At 44.2% G+C, this 18,804-nt stretch overlaps 1 protein-coding gene and 1 pseudogene across 1 annotated transcript in view; both read right to left on the bottom strand.

The window, feature by feature from the left end:
• Positions 1–18,804, bottom strand: part of adam10a (ADAM metallopeptidase domain 10a) — an 87,707-nt gene that overhangs the window by 35,530 nt on the left and 33,373 nt on the right. The window lies entirely within an intron of this gene.
• LOC123725228 (sideroflexin-3 pseudogene) lies at positions 7,208–15,670 on the bottom strand (annotated as a pseudogene).

The following is an 18,804-nucleotide window of genomic DNA, read 5'->3' as shown; positions in this document are numbered from 1 at the left end:
TAGTGGACACATGGTTGGTTACACAACTAACCCAGTCAGGAGGTGACGACGTGACTCACACAACGCTGGAAACAATAGAAGTGTAAGGAAAGAAAGATGGCACGTACATAAAACCGAAATTGCTTATCTTGTGAGTACTGACTAGGCCTGTCAAAGAAAATGTATAGACTAATCTGTTGACATTCACACAGTCAGTGAGTCACACAATATTGCCAACACTCAAATTCAGGAATGTTTGTTTTTGTCATAGAAACTCACTCAACTCATACCACTCATAACCACTTCCCCTAAACCACACCCTAAGACAGTCTTAGTTACTGCTTAGTAGGGCTGTACCCACCCCAAAAAAATCTTTGTCAACCGAGTCTGTTCTTTCAACCAAATTTTTCAAAAATTAAAAATGTGTACTTTTCTATATATTGACACATCCTATGTATAGACACATCCTATGTACACTGCTCAAAAAAATAAAAGGGAACACTTAAACAACACAATGTAACTCCAAGTCAATCACACTCCTGTGAAATCAAACTGTCCACTTAGGAAGCAACACTGATTGACAATAAATGTCACATGCTGTTGTGCAAATGGAATAGACAACTGGTGGAAATTATAGGCAATTAGCAAGACACCCCCAATAAAGGAGTGGTTCTGCAGGTGGGGACCACAGACCACTTCTCAGTTCCTATGCTTCCTGGCTGATGTTTTGGTCACTTTTGAATGCTGGCGGTGCTTTCACTCTAGTGGTAGCATGAGACGGCGTCTACAACCCACACAAGTGGCTCAGGTAGTGCAGCTCATCCAGGATGGCACATCAATGCGAGCTGTGGCAAGAAGGTTTGCTGTGTCTGTCAGCGTAGTGTCCAGAGCATGGAGGCGCTACCAGGAGACAGGCCAGTACATCAGGAGACGTGGAGGAGGCCGTAGGAGGGCAACAACCCAGCAGCAGGACCGCTACCTCCGCCTTTGTGCAAGGAGGAGCAGGAGAAGCACTGCTAGAGCCCTGCAAAATGACCTCCAGCAGGCCACAAATGTGCATGTGTCTGCTCAAACGGTCAGAAACAGACTCCATGAGGGTGGTATGAGGGCCCGACATCAACAGGTGGGGGTTGTGCTTACAGCCCAACACCGTGCAGGACGTTTGGCATTTGCCAGAGAACACCAAGATTGGCAAATTCGCCACTGGCGCCCTGTGCTCTTCACAGATGAAAGCAGGTTCACACTGAGCACATGTGACAGACGTGAGATTCTGGAGACGCCGTGGAGAACGTTCTGCTGCCTGCAACATCCTCCAGCATGACCGGTTTGGCGGTGGGTCAGTCATGGTGTGGGGTGGCATTTCTTTGGGGGGCTGCACAGCCCTCCATGTGCTCGCCAGAGGTAGCCTGACTGCCATTAGGTACCGAGATGAGATCCTCAGACCCCTTGTGAGACCATATGCTGGTGCGGTTGACCCTGGGTTCCTCCTAATGCAAGACAATGCTAGACCTCATGTGGCCGGAGTGTGTCAGCAGTTCCTGCAAGAGGAAGGCATTGATGCTATGGACTGGCCCGCCCGTTCCCCAGACCTGAATCCAATTGAGCACATCTGGGACATCATGTCTCGCTCCATCCACCAACGCCACGTTGCACCACAGACTGTCCAGGAGTTGGCCGATGCTTTAGTCCAGGTCTGGGAGGAGATCCCTAGCCACCGTGCTTCTTTCACATGCTTTGCTTGCTGTTTGGGGTTTTAGGCTGGGTTTCTGTACAGCACTTTGAGATATCAGCTGATGTACGAAGGGCTATATAAAAATAAATTTGATTTTGATTTGATCCCTCAGGAGACCATCCGCCACCTCATCAGGAGCATGCCCAGGCGTTGTAGGGAGGTCATACAGGCACGTGGAGGCCACACACACTACTGAGCCTCATTTTGACTTGTTTTAAGGACATTACATCAAAGTTGGATCAGCCTGTAGTGTGGTTTTCCACTTTAATTTTGAGTGTGACTCCAAATCCAGACCTCCATGGGTTGATAAATTGGATTTCCATTGATTATTTTTGTGTGATTTTGTTGTCAGCACATTCAACTATGTAAAGAAAAAAGTATTTAATAAGATTATTTCTTTCATTCAGATCTAGGATGTGTTGTTTAAGTGTTCCCTTTATTTTTTTGAGTAGTATATTTTAATCAAATCAACTATACGCAGTGAGCTTGTCTCATTCTTTAAGCCCAATGTTCGATGAAATAATGAAGACACAAATGACTAGAGGGAGTCCGACTGCAATTGATTTGATTGTGCCAGGCTCAGACTTGCTGCACTGTTAAAAAAAATTTTACAGCAAGTGACTAGCACCCGTTGTCCGTCTCTCCTCGCTGCTGCAGCGACCACCACAGAACATTATTGTTTATCGTGCTGTCTGTGTTGAAGTTGCAACATAATTACATCCATTTCTGAAAGTAAAGTTATGGAAATCCCTAATTTGTTTAGGAAAAACATTCCCTATTCTCTCAACCCTTGCTCTCTTTACGTGACACATGTACGCATCGCATGCACATGACCAATAGGGCCTGACCTGTAGCATATCATAATCACATCAATAAATTGGTTATAACAAACTCCGAACACATGTAACAGCAAAATGGATGCAGAAGACGTGACAAACTTGAAATGGGGCCATGTTTACTGGTTGCTCAGGAGGTAAAGGAGAAGTCAGATGTGTCGAATAAATTTGACTAGTTGTGGAAAATACTGGAAATAAAGAAGGTAAGGAGCAAGCGCTGCATGCATATTATGTGTGCCAAACAGGTGCTGTCAGATGACTATAGCTTTGTTTGGAACAATGTAAACACTAATTAAATGATAAGCGTACCAGAGAGTATGTTAATGTTATTTTATTTTTTTGTAAAGCCTTTATTACAGCAGAGACTAAAAACAGTCGCATGCATTTGTGAATGCAATTCCTAGAAATGGAACGGTTTATTTATTGTTTACGCTAACTATTGATTTGTTTTAAAACTAAAACACTTGATTGCATTTCAAATCATGAATGACTCGTATGCTGTGTGATGACATGAATGAATGATTGATAGACAGTCACCTAAATAAAAGTATTGAAATATAGGCCTAAGTAAGTTGCGGTTTTAAGATTAAAAAGGGTGCGCTTTTAGGCCTACAGCTCGATGGTGGTTCTACAAGTCTGCTATAATAAGCCTACTAATTATAATGACATTACTTATTATTATAATGATCCTAATAAGAATAATAAGAAGGAGATCAAGAAAAAGGTGGTTATTATTATAAATATAATTTCTGACAATTTGGAACAGTATGTTCTAATGAGAAAATAAAAGTGTAAAGCCTTTAGAGCATAGCAAAGATTCAAAACAGTCGAATTTGTGAGAAAAAAATGTAACCGACATATTGTGGTTGATGCTCACGGAATCAGTAGTCTATTAAACAAACACTCAAACAGGCATAGAAGCAGGATCTGTCTTATATCTGTAGATATACAGTACCAGTCAAAAGTTGACACACCTACTCATTCAAGGGTTCTTTATTTTTGCTATTTTCTACATTGTAGAATAGTGAAGACATCAAAACAATTTAACACATATGGAATCCTAGTAACCAAAACATTTTTAGATTCTTCAAAGTAGCCACCCTTTGCCTTGTTGACCGCTTTGCACATTCTTGGCATTCTCTCAACCAGCTTCACCTGGAATGCTTTCCCAACAGTCTTGAAGGAGTTCCCACCTATGCTGAGCACTTGTTGGCTGCTTTTCCTTCACTCAGCGGTCCAACTCATCCCAAACCATCTCAGGTCGGTTGATTGTGGAGGCCAGGTCATCTGATGCAGCACTCAATCACTCTTTCTTGGTCAAATAGCCCTTACACAGCCCGGAGGTGAGTTGGGTCCTTTCCCTGTAGAAAAACAAATTATATTCCCAATAAGCGCAAACCAGATGGGATGGAGTATCACTGCAGAATGCTGTGGTAGCCATGCTTGTTAAGTGTGCCTTGAATTATAAATAAATCACAGACAGTGTCACGAGAAAAGCACCCCCACACCATCACACCTCCTTCTCCATGCTTTGGGAACCACACATGCGGAGATCATCCGTTCACCTACTCTGTGTCTCACAAAGACACGCCGGTTGGAACCAAAAATCTCAAATTTGGACTCAGACCAAAAGGACAGATTTCCACCAGTCTAATGTCCATTGCTCGTGTTTCTTGGCCCAAGCAAGTCACTTATTCTTATTGGTGTCCTTTAGTAGTGGTTTCTTTGCAGAAATTCGACCATGAAGAATGATACACGCAGTCTCCTCTGAACAGTTGATGTTGAGATGTTTGTTACTTGAACTCTGAAGCATTTATTTGGGCTGCAATTTCTGAGGCTGGTAACTAATGGACTTATCCTCTGCAGCAGAGGTAACTCTGGGTCTTCCTTTCCTGTGGCGGTCCTCATGAGAGCCAGTTTCATCAATAGCGCTTGATGGTTTTTGCGACTGCACTTGAAGAAACTTTCAACGTTATTGACATTTTCCAGATTGACTGACCATGTCTTAAAGTAATGATGGACTGTTGTTTCTCTTTGCTTATTTGAGCTTTCTTGCCATAATATGGACTTGGTCTTTTACCAAATAGGGCTATCTTCTGTACACCACCCATACCTTTTCACAACACAACTGATTGGCTCAAACGCATTAAGGAGGAAAGAAATTCCAAAAATTTACTTTTAAGAAGGCACACCTGTTAATTGAAATTAATTCCAGGTGAATTCCTCATGAAGCTGGTTGAATAAATGCCAAGAGTGTGCAAAGCTGTCATCAAGGCAAAGGGTGGCTACTTTGTTGAATCTAAAATATACTTTGATTTAACACTTTTTTGGTTACTACATGATTCCATGTGTTATTTCATAGTTTATGTCTTCACTATTATTCTACAATGTAGAAAACACTACAAATAAAGAAAAACCCTTGAGTGAGTAGGTGTGTCCAAACCTTTGACTGGTACTGTATATGGATGATTTATAAAAGTCAGGCACATTTAACAGTTAGACTGTTGATTATAGACCTAATTAAAAACTGGGGTTTCCTCGCTCCTCACTTTTCTTAGTCAATTAAGGCAAGGGCTGTTTTCTCATCTCCTAACTCCACTGCATTGTTCTCAACACCAATATAAGGTTAACTTTGCTTTTATGCACATAGCAACATGGTCTAGGAAAAAGCCTCAATTCAACAGCGTACTGATACGACCGGTGTCAAACGCGGGAGAAAGCGCATGTTATAAAATAATCTTATTTTTATTAGTATTGCACTATTGTCCTTAACCATATACAATTTCAGTAGCACGTCTTAGAGTGAAGGACTGTTCCATCCCCACGGCCTCCACAATGGATTAGCCCACTCAGACAGGCGCAAATCAGACAGGCGTCTTGTACAGCATGAAAGAATGTAAACGTTTTTGCAACTGTTCGATTAAAGAAATCTTGGTCGACCAGCAGCCTAACGATCAAACAATCGAGCAGTCCACTAAATGGGGTCAGTCTAACTGCTTGGTGCAAGAAGATGCAACCTGCCTTATGATAGTGGTACTTGAGACCACCATAACAGAATGTATAGGGGAAGAGAGTTAAACACATGTATGTCCATAAAGTGCTGTCAGATGGAGCAGCCTGAGGTTGCTTTCATTTCCTTTCAGTCCAGCACTTAGAACGCTACTTGACTAGACCAATAACTACCATCAACACAGAGTTTAGCCTAACTGACATCGTGCCAAAAACGGTCTCTCAAACACACACACGGACAGACAATACACAGTCCAAAATAAGACGGCGATGTTAGACAGGTGAAGCGGTTGGCTCTCTGAGACCCTTCAGAGAGCAAAGCATTATGCTAATGTCTGTTAGTGAGTGACTCAGCCAGCCATTAGACAGCCACCTCCACCAGCCCCCACTGGGAGAACACACTCGATTACCACACAACACAACACTTAATCTTGGCACACCAACCGGAGACACACTCCACAGTGCAATCCAACAAGCAGTGGCATAGGGACAGGTGTATTTAATTCCCGTCAGGAAGATTTCACAGGCCTTCCTTATTATGCCCCTTCTGTAATCTATTCAGGAGAGAATGCACTGGAGGGTTGACTGCAGAATGTCGACTATGTGACACTTCCGTAACCTGTACCACTGTAGGTACGATGTCCTATATTCTATAGGATGCCTTTCTTCAGCACTGTGCACCACTGGTAGAACATGCCCTACAGTACAGCCAGGTATTGGTCTCCAGATTCCCTACTCAGCATGCACCCAAGCAGACAGCAGACGGATGGCCACCAGAGCATGGCTGCACAAAATTAGCCAGATTTTTGGACTTTCATTTTCTAAAATGTGGAGCAGTATTTTTAGAGTGGTAATGGCGGCAAAGAGGACAGCTGTGTGTGTAGTGAGCCTTTACTGCCAGCCTCAGCAACCAGACAGAGCACACAGGCATACTGAATACTGGGAGAGAAGGGGTGGGGGCTGCAGAGAGGTGGGGCACCAGGAGGGGGTGAGAGATGAGTCAACCCTCTACTTCCAGGAAAGATTTTACTCCCATGGGTTAGGGCTGTTCCCCTCAAAACCGAGAATAGGCCATGGATCTGCATCTATGGCCACAGCATGCTGTAGCAGGTCTATCTATGCATTAACTGACAATGACTGTTACAACATGTCAAATAAAGGGCCAGGGAAAACAGCTAGGCTATACCTACAGCTATACTAAAGCATTCTGCTGGTAAAAGAGACTATCAGTGTTACATTGTGGAGCAGGAAAATGGATCTGTTTCTATTTGACAGGCAGGCAGGGGAGATACTGATAGAGATGTAATGAAGTGCAGTGACTGAAATTAGCCCATTTCTATATTTAAAGCTGTTTGGTTTCCCGAGGATACACCTTCTTGAGCGCAGTCTGGCTCTCAGACTGGGCAGCATCCCCATTGTGTCAGTCATTCAGTGCCACTGCTCAGTAGAGCCACAGGGTATAGACTACCCTCCCTCCATTATCATCACACACACACACACACACACACACACACACACACACACACACACACACACACACACACACACACACACACACACACACACACACACACACACACACACACACACACACACACACACACACACACACACACACACACACACACACACACACACACACACACACACACACACACACACACACACACACACACAGTTACTGGAACACAAAACAATCTAATTATGATGTACTCAGGACATTCAACTATAATAATCCCACTAAATGAATGCATCCTCATGCCTTCTGTCTCTATGAAATAGGAGAATTTCTTATACAATGTAATTATGCCCGTAAGAGTATTATCATGCATCTTGCCAGCCAGAAAAAAAACTGAAAAGCCACAAATGTATTACAATAAGAAAAACTATTTCCAGCAACATGACTTCATAGTCATATGACTGGAGTTAATGCAGCAAATCTCTGCACTAGGAGGGGGGAGTAGGGGGGCCGTGGTGATGGTGAGGGGGGAAGGGAGTGTGTGTTAGGGAATGAAAGGAGGAGAGAACAAGATGATCCCAGTAATGTCCCTATAATGTCAGGCGAAGTAAATCACCACAGTGGAGAAACGCTATCAGGGACTGAACAGATCCACATATTACACAACTCCTCCTCACCTGAGCAGTATAGCTGGCTGGCTGGCGTACACGTGTGCCAGGCAGGCTAGGGGGATGGTCTACCCTGAGGCAGCCAGGGACAGGTGGTCACTCCGCCTCCACTGGCACCCAGCAGGTTTGGCGCCCAGCAAGTCACACTGCATGTAACTTTCCAGCACAGCAGCTTGTGATGAGTGTGTGTGTTGTGAGCAAGTATATGTGTTATTATCTCTCCTGGCTTAACTTCTGGGCTGGCAAGATACAGTCAGGTTAAATTCTGCTCTGATCCTCCCTGCTGTTGATAGGGAATGGCTCTAATGGATCCTGTTGCCATGGAAAAACATTGTCAAGGTCCTCTGAGTTTATCCCACCAACCAGCCTCCCTGTTTCTCCCACCTAACCGGTCTGTGGACGTGTAGATCAGCATGTCTCTCTAACCTCTAGCAGCCACTTTCTCATTAAACCCTTAGCCAAACACAAGGCCTTTCTCTACACAAGCATATCACCAGCAACCTGACCAACTGCAATATTAATAACATCTCCTTTCATGTTCTCTCTACCTACACCTCCTCTCTGTGTGTCAGTGAGTTACAGTACATCCCCTCCTTTCTCCAGTCTCAGACTTGTTAGAAGTGTGGGTGGAGATGGGTGCCGGTAAATACGATAGTCCTGGTACACCAACAAAAACAGCAGCTCTATCTAGGCTGCTTCCTTTGTGAAACTCAGGTGCCGGGGGACGTTGGCGTGATCCGTCAGACTATTTAAAAAGTGGATGCGCTCCATTTCTCTCGGCTTCAGTGAGCCACAGCGATCAGATGCTGCTTGAAACAGGGCTGGAGACGAACTTCATAGTGTTATTTCATTACAGATGGGGGCTGGCGCAACTGTGTAACCGACTGTTACGGATGAATATCGTCATGAAAATAACAGTCGTATCTGTAGAATTTGATTTGTTATTTTTGGGGGGAATGAACAGCTGACTGAAAACGGGATGGCCGTGCATTCGAGCGGTTTAGTCTGTTTCTGCGGTAACATGGACTCCCTGTGGAACGCTTGACACCTTATAGTCCATGCACCGACGAATTGAGGCTGTTCTAAGGGCAAAGGGGGGCATGACTCAATATTAGGAAGGTGTTCCTAATGTTTTGTACACTCAGGCTATTCATGGATTCCATATCAGATCAGACAGACGTTGTAAAGCAGAGGTGAGAGAGAATTCTACAGAGAATTTGAGCTAAAAGCAGTGTTGCGTATTCACACCTCTGTGTGGCTAAATGAAACACTGTTCAACTCCAGAATGAATTGAACCACTCCAACCCTGCTGCAGGTCCAAGTAGAGAGATGTTTATCCCAGTCTCTATGTGGCGGACAGAATATGATCTTTAAATCGCACAGCAGGCTCTGAGCTAGGGTTCAGCAGTTAGAATAACTCCTGAAGCTCACCATATCGAGCCTAGTCAGTACCAGTCCCTTTCAGCTCCACTTCCCTGAGATGACAGACACATGAGACAAACATGGAGTCTCTGTGCTTAACCATCGCCTTTGAGAGAAACGCTAACCAAAGACATTATCGTGACATACTACACATCAGTGGGCGAAAAAAATTTTATCGGGCAGAGAGGGAATGTGAGTGAGGGAGAGGGAGATACGGAGAGAGAAAGTGAGAGAGACCATGCTGCAGGGACACCCTTAACCAGCAGAAATGACATTTTGAACTTCACAAACACAACAGAAGAGAGGGAGGGAGGAATCAGTCCACAGCTGATACAATCTGTGTCTGGAACAGTGATGGGAACATAAATACAAATTACCGATGCATTTGTTTCAAGCCTGATGTTCATGATGTTGTGAGTTCAAGTGTGGCAAGATGATAAACCTCTATTAAAAACTCATTAACAGTGGAGTCTGCAGGGCGGCTGCGAAGGATCTGACTTCTGACAGGAAATTATCTTCCCTCATTTCAAGATGGCATTAATTCCTCTAATATACTCCCGACGTCCCAAACGCACCTCAATGAAACATCAAACACCCAAATGTCTGTGGGCTGATCATATTATTTAGAGCTCAGAGCTCCATAGCCACTCAGCTCACGCTTTAAACATCCTGATTAATTGCAACCCGAACACCGGAGACGGCTTACTGCTTCCCAGAATGCAGTGTGCTCCCATATCAAATACAGCCATTCTTCCCTCTACTTGACACTGAATGGAATACATCTCTGTATTATTCATAGACAGAGTTTGTGTAATCCTGAGCTCTGGAGAACAATCTGTATATCTCAGTCAGAAGGGAACAGAAAGTGCTTAAAATTTCATTATGTAGCATTTGAATATAGAATAAAAACAAGCGACCCGTCATCTCCTACATAGAACTGTCTGGCACTAGCACCACATCTCAAAGTAGATTCTAATGCCTCAGCTTTTGTCAGCACTCCAGGAGTATAGAGGTGATGTGACAGGCAGGTTTTTATATAATGGAAATAGTGCTCAAAGTAATGCTAAAATAATGCTGACACCATCTGCCTGTCTTACAGAAAGTGAAAAGTGAAAACTAGGTGTATTAGAGACTTCCAAATAGTCCCTAATGAGTTTATACATTATTCAAATACATTCCTACTACTCCAGGGGAAACAAGTAGACCTAAAAACTGAAGGTTCATTCACTGCTCAGGTAAACAAAAAACTATATTTATGACAATTTCCAGTACCAGACTCCAGAGAGGGTTGATCATAGGGTTGCACCATGTAAACACCTGTGCTTCTCTCAACACGACAGGCTAACAGCCCCATTCTTTCAAAACCCCAACAAAACCCTTCCTGCTCCAACCATGGTACATGTCTCCAGTTGCCCAGTGGAGTCTTATCAGCACATGAACTAAAATGGGACTAAGAAGGAAACAGGCACATGACAGTCAAGTCTGATTATACAGCCTTACTCCATGGGACAGATCTGGGTCACTGCAGTTCATCAACATGGCATCTCTCACATGGTGTCTGATGGCTATCCAAGGCTGTGTTCAGGCTACAGGCTACTGATGATAGATCAAGCTGATAAATCAGATTAGGATCTACTTGGTCTAATATTTCAGGCTGACCGTTATTTTAACGTGGCACACACACGGCCAATGGCAAAATACTAGGCCATTGGAAGGAATTAAACAACTTATTTACTTACATAATCCTCAAATCAGATTGATCAGGGAAGCGAGAATGATTTAAAAAAAATGTAATACAGTAAACTGAGCCTAAAGGCATGCTTGTCTTAACACAGTAGGAGGACAGCAGATCAACTCTACAGATCAAACCCCTGCTGACTACTGTCACCTTGTCAGAGTGTCAAATGTCAGAGTGGGTGTGCTTTACTAGCCTACTACAAGAGAGAGGAACATTAATATGAACAATGAAGTGGGATTCATCTAAAAAACATTTCCCTCAAATATTTCTCTTTGCATCGATCCACTGCCAGCCAACTACCTCGGGTTGAGCATGGCTGATTTAAAACCACCAGGCTGGAAATAAAATATGCAGCGGTACAGGCAGTGTGTCATCTCAAACCACACATTATACAGAGCGGAGGAAGGTAAAGTACTGAGGTAGAGGGCTGCAGGTCCCAACAGGTATCACTGTGGCACAGTCAACATTTTTCATGCTGCAAGCAGGAGCGGGCTTTGGGATAAAAAAAAATTTGGGGTCCCGCAGATTATTTGGAAACGGTCGTCTTTCTGCTTTGTATGCGTTAGCCTACCTACTGTATTAAAAGCACCTCTGTGTCGCATTATTCACAGACAATCTCAGAATTCGCTGCTTCAAGTTCAACAGCCTACCTCTTCTCTCCTAGATGGGCGTGCAAGATCAAGAGCCTACAGTATATGACTCAATGAAATAGAGTAGACTGCCTATAAATGGGCGGAGAATCAAGGGGCAGTTATCTTTCCAAGAAAGTTTACTAAAATTGGATTAGGCTATAGTTGACTAGTGTCTGTAAATAAATATTGATAATGGAAATAAAGTGGGAGGGAGCTCAACCAACGTGAGTTGAAAAGCAATAAAAAAAAACATGTTTTGAAAAGGAAAAGGGTGCAATGAGCGAATACCATGGCGAGTGAGCGTTGCACCTTTCCGTTTTCAATAAATATTGATTACCCATTTATTTGTCTCTGCCTGCAAATCGGCCCACTCCTAAAAGGTAGGCTATATCCTATATGCAAAACGTAGCTCAAGAGAAAGTGCAAGTGTCTGCTGTCATCATTCTTGCTGCTTCAAGTTCAGTAGCCATATGAGTGAGATCAGGTGCGCATTTGGTCTCAATTTAATAGAGTAGGCTGAAGCCTATCCATGGGCGGAGAAGCACGGGGCACTTCTCTTTCCAAGGAAATTAACTTCTGAAATCTAATTAGGCTATAGTTTACTACACTGCCTCAAAATAAATATTGATGACCCATATTGGTCTATGTCTGAAAATTGTCCCGCTCCTAAAAAGGTAGGCTATTAAACCTATTCTGTTACGGGTCAATTTGACCAAATTCCACTTTTGAGTTGTCTAAAATACTAGTTAACCTCTATTTTTCTCCATGAAATTAAATGACTTTTCCTCATTTAGGGTCATGAACCTAACTTCAAAATGTGGACACGCTGATGAGTTCTTGAATGTCTGTGTAGATTTTGTATACAAACATGATGTTGTGGGTCATTTTGATTCGGAAGCTTTCATCTGTACAGATATTTGCACAGGTCCAAAATAAACAAGTGTCTGAGTGGCGCAGCGGTCTAAGGCACTGCATCTAAGTGCTAGAGGAGTCACTACAGACCCTGGTTCGATTCCAGGCTGTATCACAACCGGACAGTATTGGGAGTCCCATAGGGCGGCTCACAATTGGCCCAGCATCGGCCCTCATTGTAAATAAGAATGTTCCTAACTGACTTGCCTAGTTAAATAAAAGGTTAAATACAAAAAGTACAATATTTTTGGTTTTGACTGGTTCTGGTTGCACTTTTATAACTATGTTTATAACAAGATCTCTGCTTGTTTGTGAGAAAGGAAATATGTTTAACAACTAGTTATTAAATAGAGTTTCTGAAATCAAGTGGGGGCGGCTACAGGTATGAAAAGCTGCGGGTGTGGGCGGGATGAAGAAATCAGTCCCACCCAGACCTCTATACTGAGGGCCCCACCCTGTGATAAGAGTGGACTCCAAACTCACTTCACTGAACAGGCTAATCACTACACTGAAGGATTCCCATAGGGATAATAATAACGCCTGCCTCTCAAACGTGGTATAAGTAAAGGCTGTATGAGCATACAGCGGGTTTGTTGCATTCCCTCCTCACCCTCCTGCTCTCCGAGCACGCTCTCAAATTCTGAAAGGGCGACCTAGCACCACATGAGCTGCATATGACCCAGTCACCTCCCAGAAGACTGAGTTGTTCTGTTCACTATAGGCTCCTTCCCAACAATCCTAGAGACATTCCATCCGTCAGATACAACTCTCACATGGGCCGCTGCCCTCCAGCCCACACAAAATGAGTCACTGATTGCGTCACTGAAGTGGCTGTCTATATATCTACAGAGAGGAACACACATTGCTGTATATCTTTTGATTCACTACAACCAATTTGTAATCCGCACTGTACTCAAACAGTTGACAAGCAAGGTACAGGATCATTTCCTTACAAATACAGAAGTGTTTGATTTCATTGGCCATGATGTACTTACAGACCCCTGTCACCTTTCCATAATGCCCCTGCAATGCAGCCTCACTAATCTTCCATTATGTGTTCGTCACACCCCCTCCTTGAGTCTGCCCTGAGGCTTGAGGAGCACAGTCACTGACGCAACACACACCTTGTTATTCCTGTTACAGACGCTGACCAAACTGTCACCCTACTTCCCGCTGTGTGTGCCCGTCTGTCCTATACAATCTCCCTGGCTGGCAGTTCTCTTTTAAAGCTGAAGTGACAGGCCATCCACCCTGTCACAATGATTGGAGATCAGACAGGAACATGTGACAGCCCGGTGGGGTCAGCCTCAACATCTAGCCTGAGCCTCTCTGCTCATCTAATTGTGTGATGATTAGGCTACATGTGGACTGAAATGCCTCAAAACTAGCTTCTCATTGTCTGCCTAGTTTGCTATGACTGACTCAGTTAAAGCCAATGGAATCCCTTAGCATCTACATCTTCTCCCACCTGCCCCTGGTCTTCAGTCAGCCCTGTGGTGGGCCTCTCCAACCTGCCCTGTCTGCCACAGCAGACCAAGTGAAATATGTGAGGGGAGCCTGGATAGGACAGGTAATTCTGCCTGAGCTTCTCAGGGACTCAGCACACTATTAATATCACCTGCAGCCCGTGTTGTTACGTGAGAGTGTGTGTAGAGAGAGAGTCAGGGTGGGAAGGGCTGAGAGAGAGAAAGAGAGAAAGAGAGAAAGAGAGTGAGAATCCAGAGAGGGGGAGTGAGAAAGAGGAAGGAGAGTTACCTATGTACCCACCCAGCAGCAGCAGCCCTCCAGAGATAAGCTCAGGTTAGATTTACTGCTTGTTACTTTCATCCAGAACGATTTACAGAAGCAATTAGGGTTACGTGCCTTGCTCAATGGCACATGTTTTCATCTATTCAGCCCGGGGATTTGAAACCGCGACCTTTCGGTTACTGGCCCAACGTTCTAAGACAAGGTCTTGATATGGTGCTGAAACATTAGGCCTAGATCCTGTCCTACATAAAGCTTTCTGCTGGCATTTCATTGTCATCAATGCTACTAGGAATGTGCTTACTGAAATCAGTTAGGAGTGTCCATGCAGTGTCATTGCATCTAAAGGTTTTCTTGGTAACACAAAAGGATTACAAAAACACACAGGGTTACCCGGTGCACTAAGATGAGAGGGGTTGATAAGGTTATCTGGTGGGACAGTGTGTGTGTGTGTGTGTGTGAAGTACGCTTCCAATGGCAGTGGAGAGAGGGAAACTGTGCTAGGCAACTGGGTAATGTTCATTAGGGCACACTGTAGCAAAACGTTTTGCAATGAAAAACAAAACCCTGGGCCTCCCGAGTGGCGCAGTGGTCTAAGGCACCTCATTGCAGTGCTAGCTCTGCCACTAGAGATCCTGGTTTGAGTCCAGGCTCTGTCGCAGCCAGCCGCGACCGGTAGACCGGCGCACTATTGGCCCAGCGTTGCCCGGGTTAGGGAAGGGTTTGGCTGGCAGGGATGTTCTTGTCCCATCGCGCACTAGCTACTCCTGTGGCGGGCCGGGCGCAATGCACGCTGACACAGTCGCCAGGTGTACAGTGTCTCCTCAGACACATTGGCTTCCGGGTTGAGCAGGCACTGTGTCAAGAAGCAGTGCGGCTTGGCTGGGTTGTGTTTCGGAGGATGCACGGCTCTCGACCTTAGCCTCTCTAGTCCGTACGGGAGTTGCAGCGATGAGACAAGAGGGGTCCAGCCAGCAGAAGGGGCTGGTCTGTGGGGTGCGTGTTATTGTGTGGTCCTAAAGCCTTTGTTGAAGAAGACGGTAGACGCGTACAGACTGCTCTGTCGTATCCTCTCCTGAAGAACTGGCTCCAGGCTGCTCACTGCCATAGAACTCATCTGTGGGAACAGGGCACAGCACAGCGGAGTGGCAAAGACCAAGCACAGTCCCACCTGTACTGAGGCGTTTAGGACTGGGAACCGCTTCATGAAGGGCTTTCTTCCCCAGGTGTTTTCATTACCAAAGGGGGCACAGCCATAGCTGGCACAGCCATGCCAATTGTGGACTCCACCACCTGGATGATGCCTGACTTGGCAGCGGTGACTGACTCTCCTAACCAGTTCTCATTGGTCACTGGGATGCCGTAGTTCAGCTCTCTGGCTCATGAAGGGGATGTTGATACAGTTGACAGCCGCTACAGCAAAGAAGGGAACGAACCGGCTCATGACAGCTGGAAGGCGTTTGGCTAGAGACTTGAGTCTCAGGGCTGTGACTACAGCTCCTGTGCTTGCACTGATGTACGCAGCAGCCAGCTGATTATTAATGGGCAATATAACAAATCAATATGGCCTCATCATTTGAGCCATTTCCTCCTCATAACTAGAGACGGTGCTTTTTGCCAGGCATCGACCACGGGGTGGCCTGGTCACGGTCACGGTTCGTTCACAAGGATGAACACGGCAAGCTGGAGAAAATATCTTAAGTATTACTGTAGAGAGTGCTTCACAAGGACGCCTTACCTGAATAGCAGTAAGAATTAAAATTACTATGATGATAGTTGTCAGTGCAATGTTGATGACTCAGTTCACACAAAGATAAAACCTGGTGCGAAATGTTATTTATTTTTTTAAAGTAAACATCTTTACATGGTGCAGGATAGTAGCATGAGCTGCACCACCACTTCGGTCTCCCTCCACACCATCGTTCCCATGACTCCCAAGCCTCATGGATCACTGGCCTTTAGACAAACTGCACTGATAAAGAGCAGATGCAATTACACTGTTCAGATTTATCTGTTTGAACTTGGTGTCATCGATGGAGCAGAGGCAGGGGCATGTCATCCTTCAACAGCGTCAGTGGGGTGGGATCAGACACCCATACACCCTAGGACTGGTTGATAAAACCAAGGATAAGTGCTGGGCCGCTGGGTACCAGAGACCCAAACCAACCCCACCACACGGCCAGCTTGCCTGCACTCAGCTGCTGCCAGCTGGGATAACCTCAGACTGCAACTCTACGAGAGGGAGGCTCTTAGACTGCTGCAACTCTAATCCAATGTAGCAGTGACAATCCTCCAGGATTTCAGGAGACTGTCAGAGGTCTCAAAGGGCCCATGGCTGTCTGCACCCTCCCAGGGATGGGTGGGAGAGGAGACACAGAGGGGAGGGAGAAAGAGAGACTGTGATAGTGTGTAGAGGGTGTTGTGTAGATACATTGAAGACAGCAGGGACAAAGCGAGCGAGAGAGAGAGAGAGAGCATTCATTTGACCCACATAATAATCTCTCCACCCCAGTGAAAGTGAGGATGAGTTGTGAAAGCTGGTCTTAACCCTCCTGATGAAACATACAGTGCAGTTTTCTGCACCATTATGTGAAGCCATTTCCCCTCAATGATCAGCAGAGCTAGTTTTACAGGAAGTCAAGAGGCACTACAAAGCCTGTCTTGTAGAAACATCAGTAACAACTATCACCAACAGATGGATGTCATCTAGCCTTCCCTGTAGCTCAGTTGGTAGAGCATGGTGTTTGCAACGCCAGGGTTGTGGGTTCGATTCCCACAGGGGGCCAGCACAGAGAAAAAAAAATGTATGAAATGTATGAAATGTATGCATTCACTACTGTAAGTCGCTCTGGATAAGAGTGTCTGCTAAATGACTCAAATGTAAAAAAAAAATGTAAAAATCTAAGTTCAGCAAATTTGTCTTTGATAAATGTCATTATAGATGTTGTGGGTGGATTGCATGTAGCGCAACACCGGATAATGAAAGCGCTTATTTACAAAGGATGGCCAAATTTGTGCTTTTTCAAAACTCAAAAGTATAGGCTTACAATTTTGTTGATAACAGAATAAAAACATTAGCTTGTGATTTATCCTCTTAAAAATAATATTGCTTACATTTACAAACAGCAGGGCTTTACATCAACTTTTTCAGCCACGTGTCCTTCAGACAAGTATGACAGATTTTTTACTTGTCCGAAAGTTTAAGAGAAAAATTAAATATGGTCTGTAACACAATTTTTACATCATTGTATGACGCAAGGAACCAATTTACAAAAAAAATACATTATCATTACCATAGAGAATCAGACAAAAATATATAGGCTAGGCTACACTCTGCCCATTGTCTTCTTCTCAAAATATAACATTGCCCCTTTAAGGCTCTCCTGGAGGATAGTTGACCACCCTTAAGGCTTCTGCTTGCTTCAGTTTGGCTGGCAGCTAGGCGAACCAAACACGTGTGCTGCATACAACCTTAAAAAGACCTTCACTTGAAAAACTAGAAAAAAGCAGCAATAATACTGTTTGTCCAGCTTAAGGTGCCGTAGCCAGTATACACTTCCACAAAATAGTCAGACTTAATCGAAGATATATTTTTACAGAGGAGATCTTAGTTTTGCAATTTTACATCTAAGACGTATGGTGCAGTATTTCTCAAGTGACAAATGTGCATGAAAATGAGTTTGTCTATCGTTGAGTGACAAACACTTTTGAAGAATCCCTAGTGTTCACCAATCACAGACCAAGGGGCGTAGACTTCGACATGCCTCAAGATTTTTGTGTATGCATGAACAGGCAGAAAAAACCTTGCCGAAGGCCAAAACCAACACAAACATCATAATATATGCATGAACTGTTCCGAACAGGAAGCATGCGGACGCCTTCAGTAGCCTCTAAAACATTGCAACATTACAATTAAATAATTCCCTCATTCAATAAATCAGCCATCAAATGACTAAGGTAGGCTACTCTAAAGCAAGGTAACTAACTAAGGCATGTTTATTCATAACCTTGAAAGGCTAAAATATTCAGGTTTCAGGGGAGATCTACTGACAGCATGCGAGTTCGTCAATTAGACTAACTATAACATTTTTTATGTTGTCAGAATTACATGGCCAATGATGAAGAGGGACATTCCAGCTCTCCCATGGTGTCAGATTGTATGCAGCATTGGTTTATTAACACACCCTGTTCATCAATTGCTTGTCGGCCATTTGTGGGAGTGCCGGTGAAACTTATTTTTAGGACATTGGACATGACATTAAAACATGCTAATAGCTAAATAGTTAACTAGCCAGGCTACACAATATGTTTTGAATTGGCTATCATTATTATAGGCTACCTGCTGCTGCAATGTCTCTCTCGCGCTCCTCGGGCCCACAAGCATGTGATTCACATATTACTTTTCATGACCGTACAAACCATGTTTGTGACCAAAAATGAGCTATGAGTTGGGCAAATAACACAAACTAGCAAGGAATATCAACAAATGTCAACAAAAAGGAGGCTACACGGTTTGATTGTGGCCATCAACGCAATACAATTTCACTCCGATGAGCTCTGCAGAAATTGTGAGAACAGTGCATCTGGAGGACACTGATCCCATTCTGCTGAGTACTTGTTTAATATTGTGATTTCTGGGTGATTGTTTTTACTTGTCAAGCGTTAAAATGT

The sequence above is a fragment of the Salmo salar genome, chromosome 11 (assembly GCF_965601325.2).
Source record: "Salmo salar chromosome 11, fSalSal1, whole genome shotgun sequence".
Lineage (NCBI taxonomy): Eukaryota > Metazoa > Chordata > Actinopteri > Salmoniformes > Salmonidae > Salmo > Salmo salar.
The sequence above is the reverse complement of the archived record's forward strand: the minus strand, read 5'-3'. Positions and strand labels throughout refer to the sequence as shown.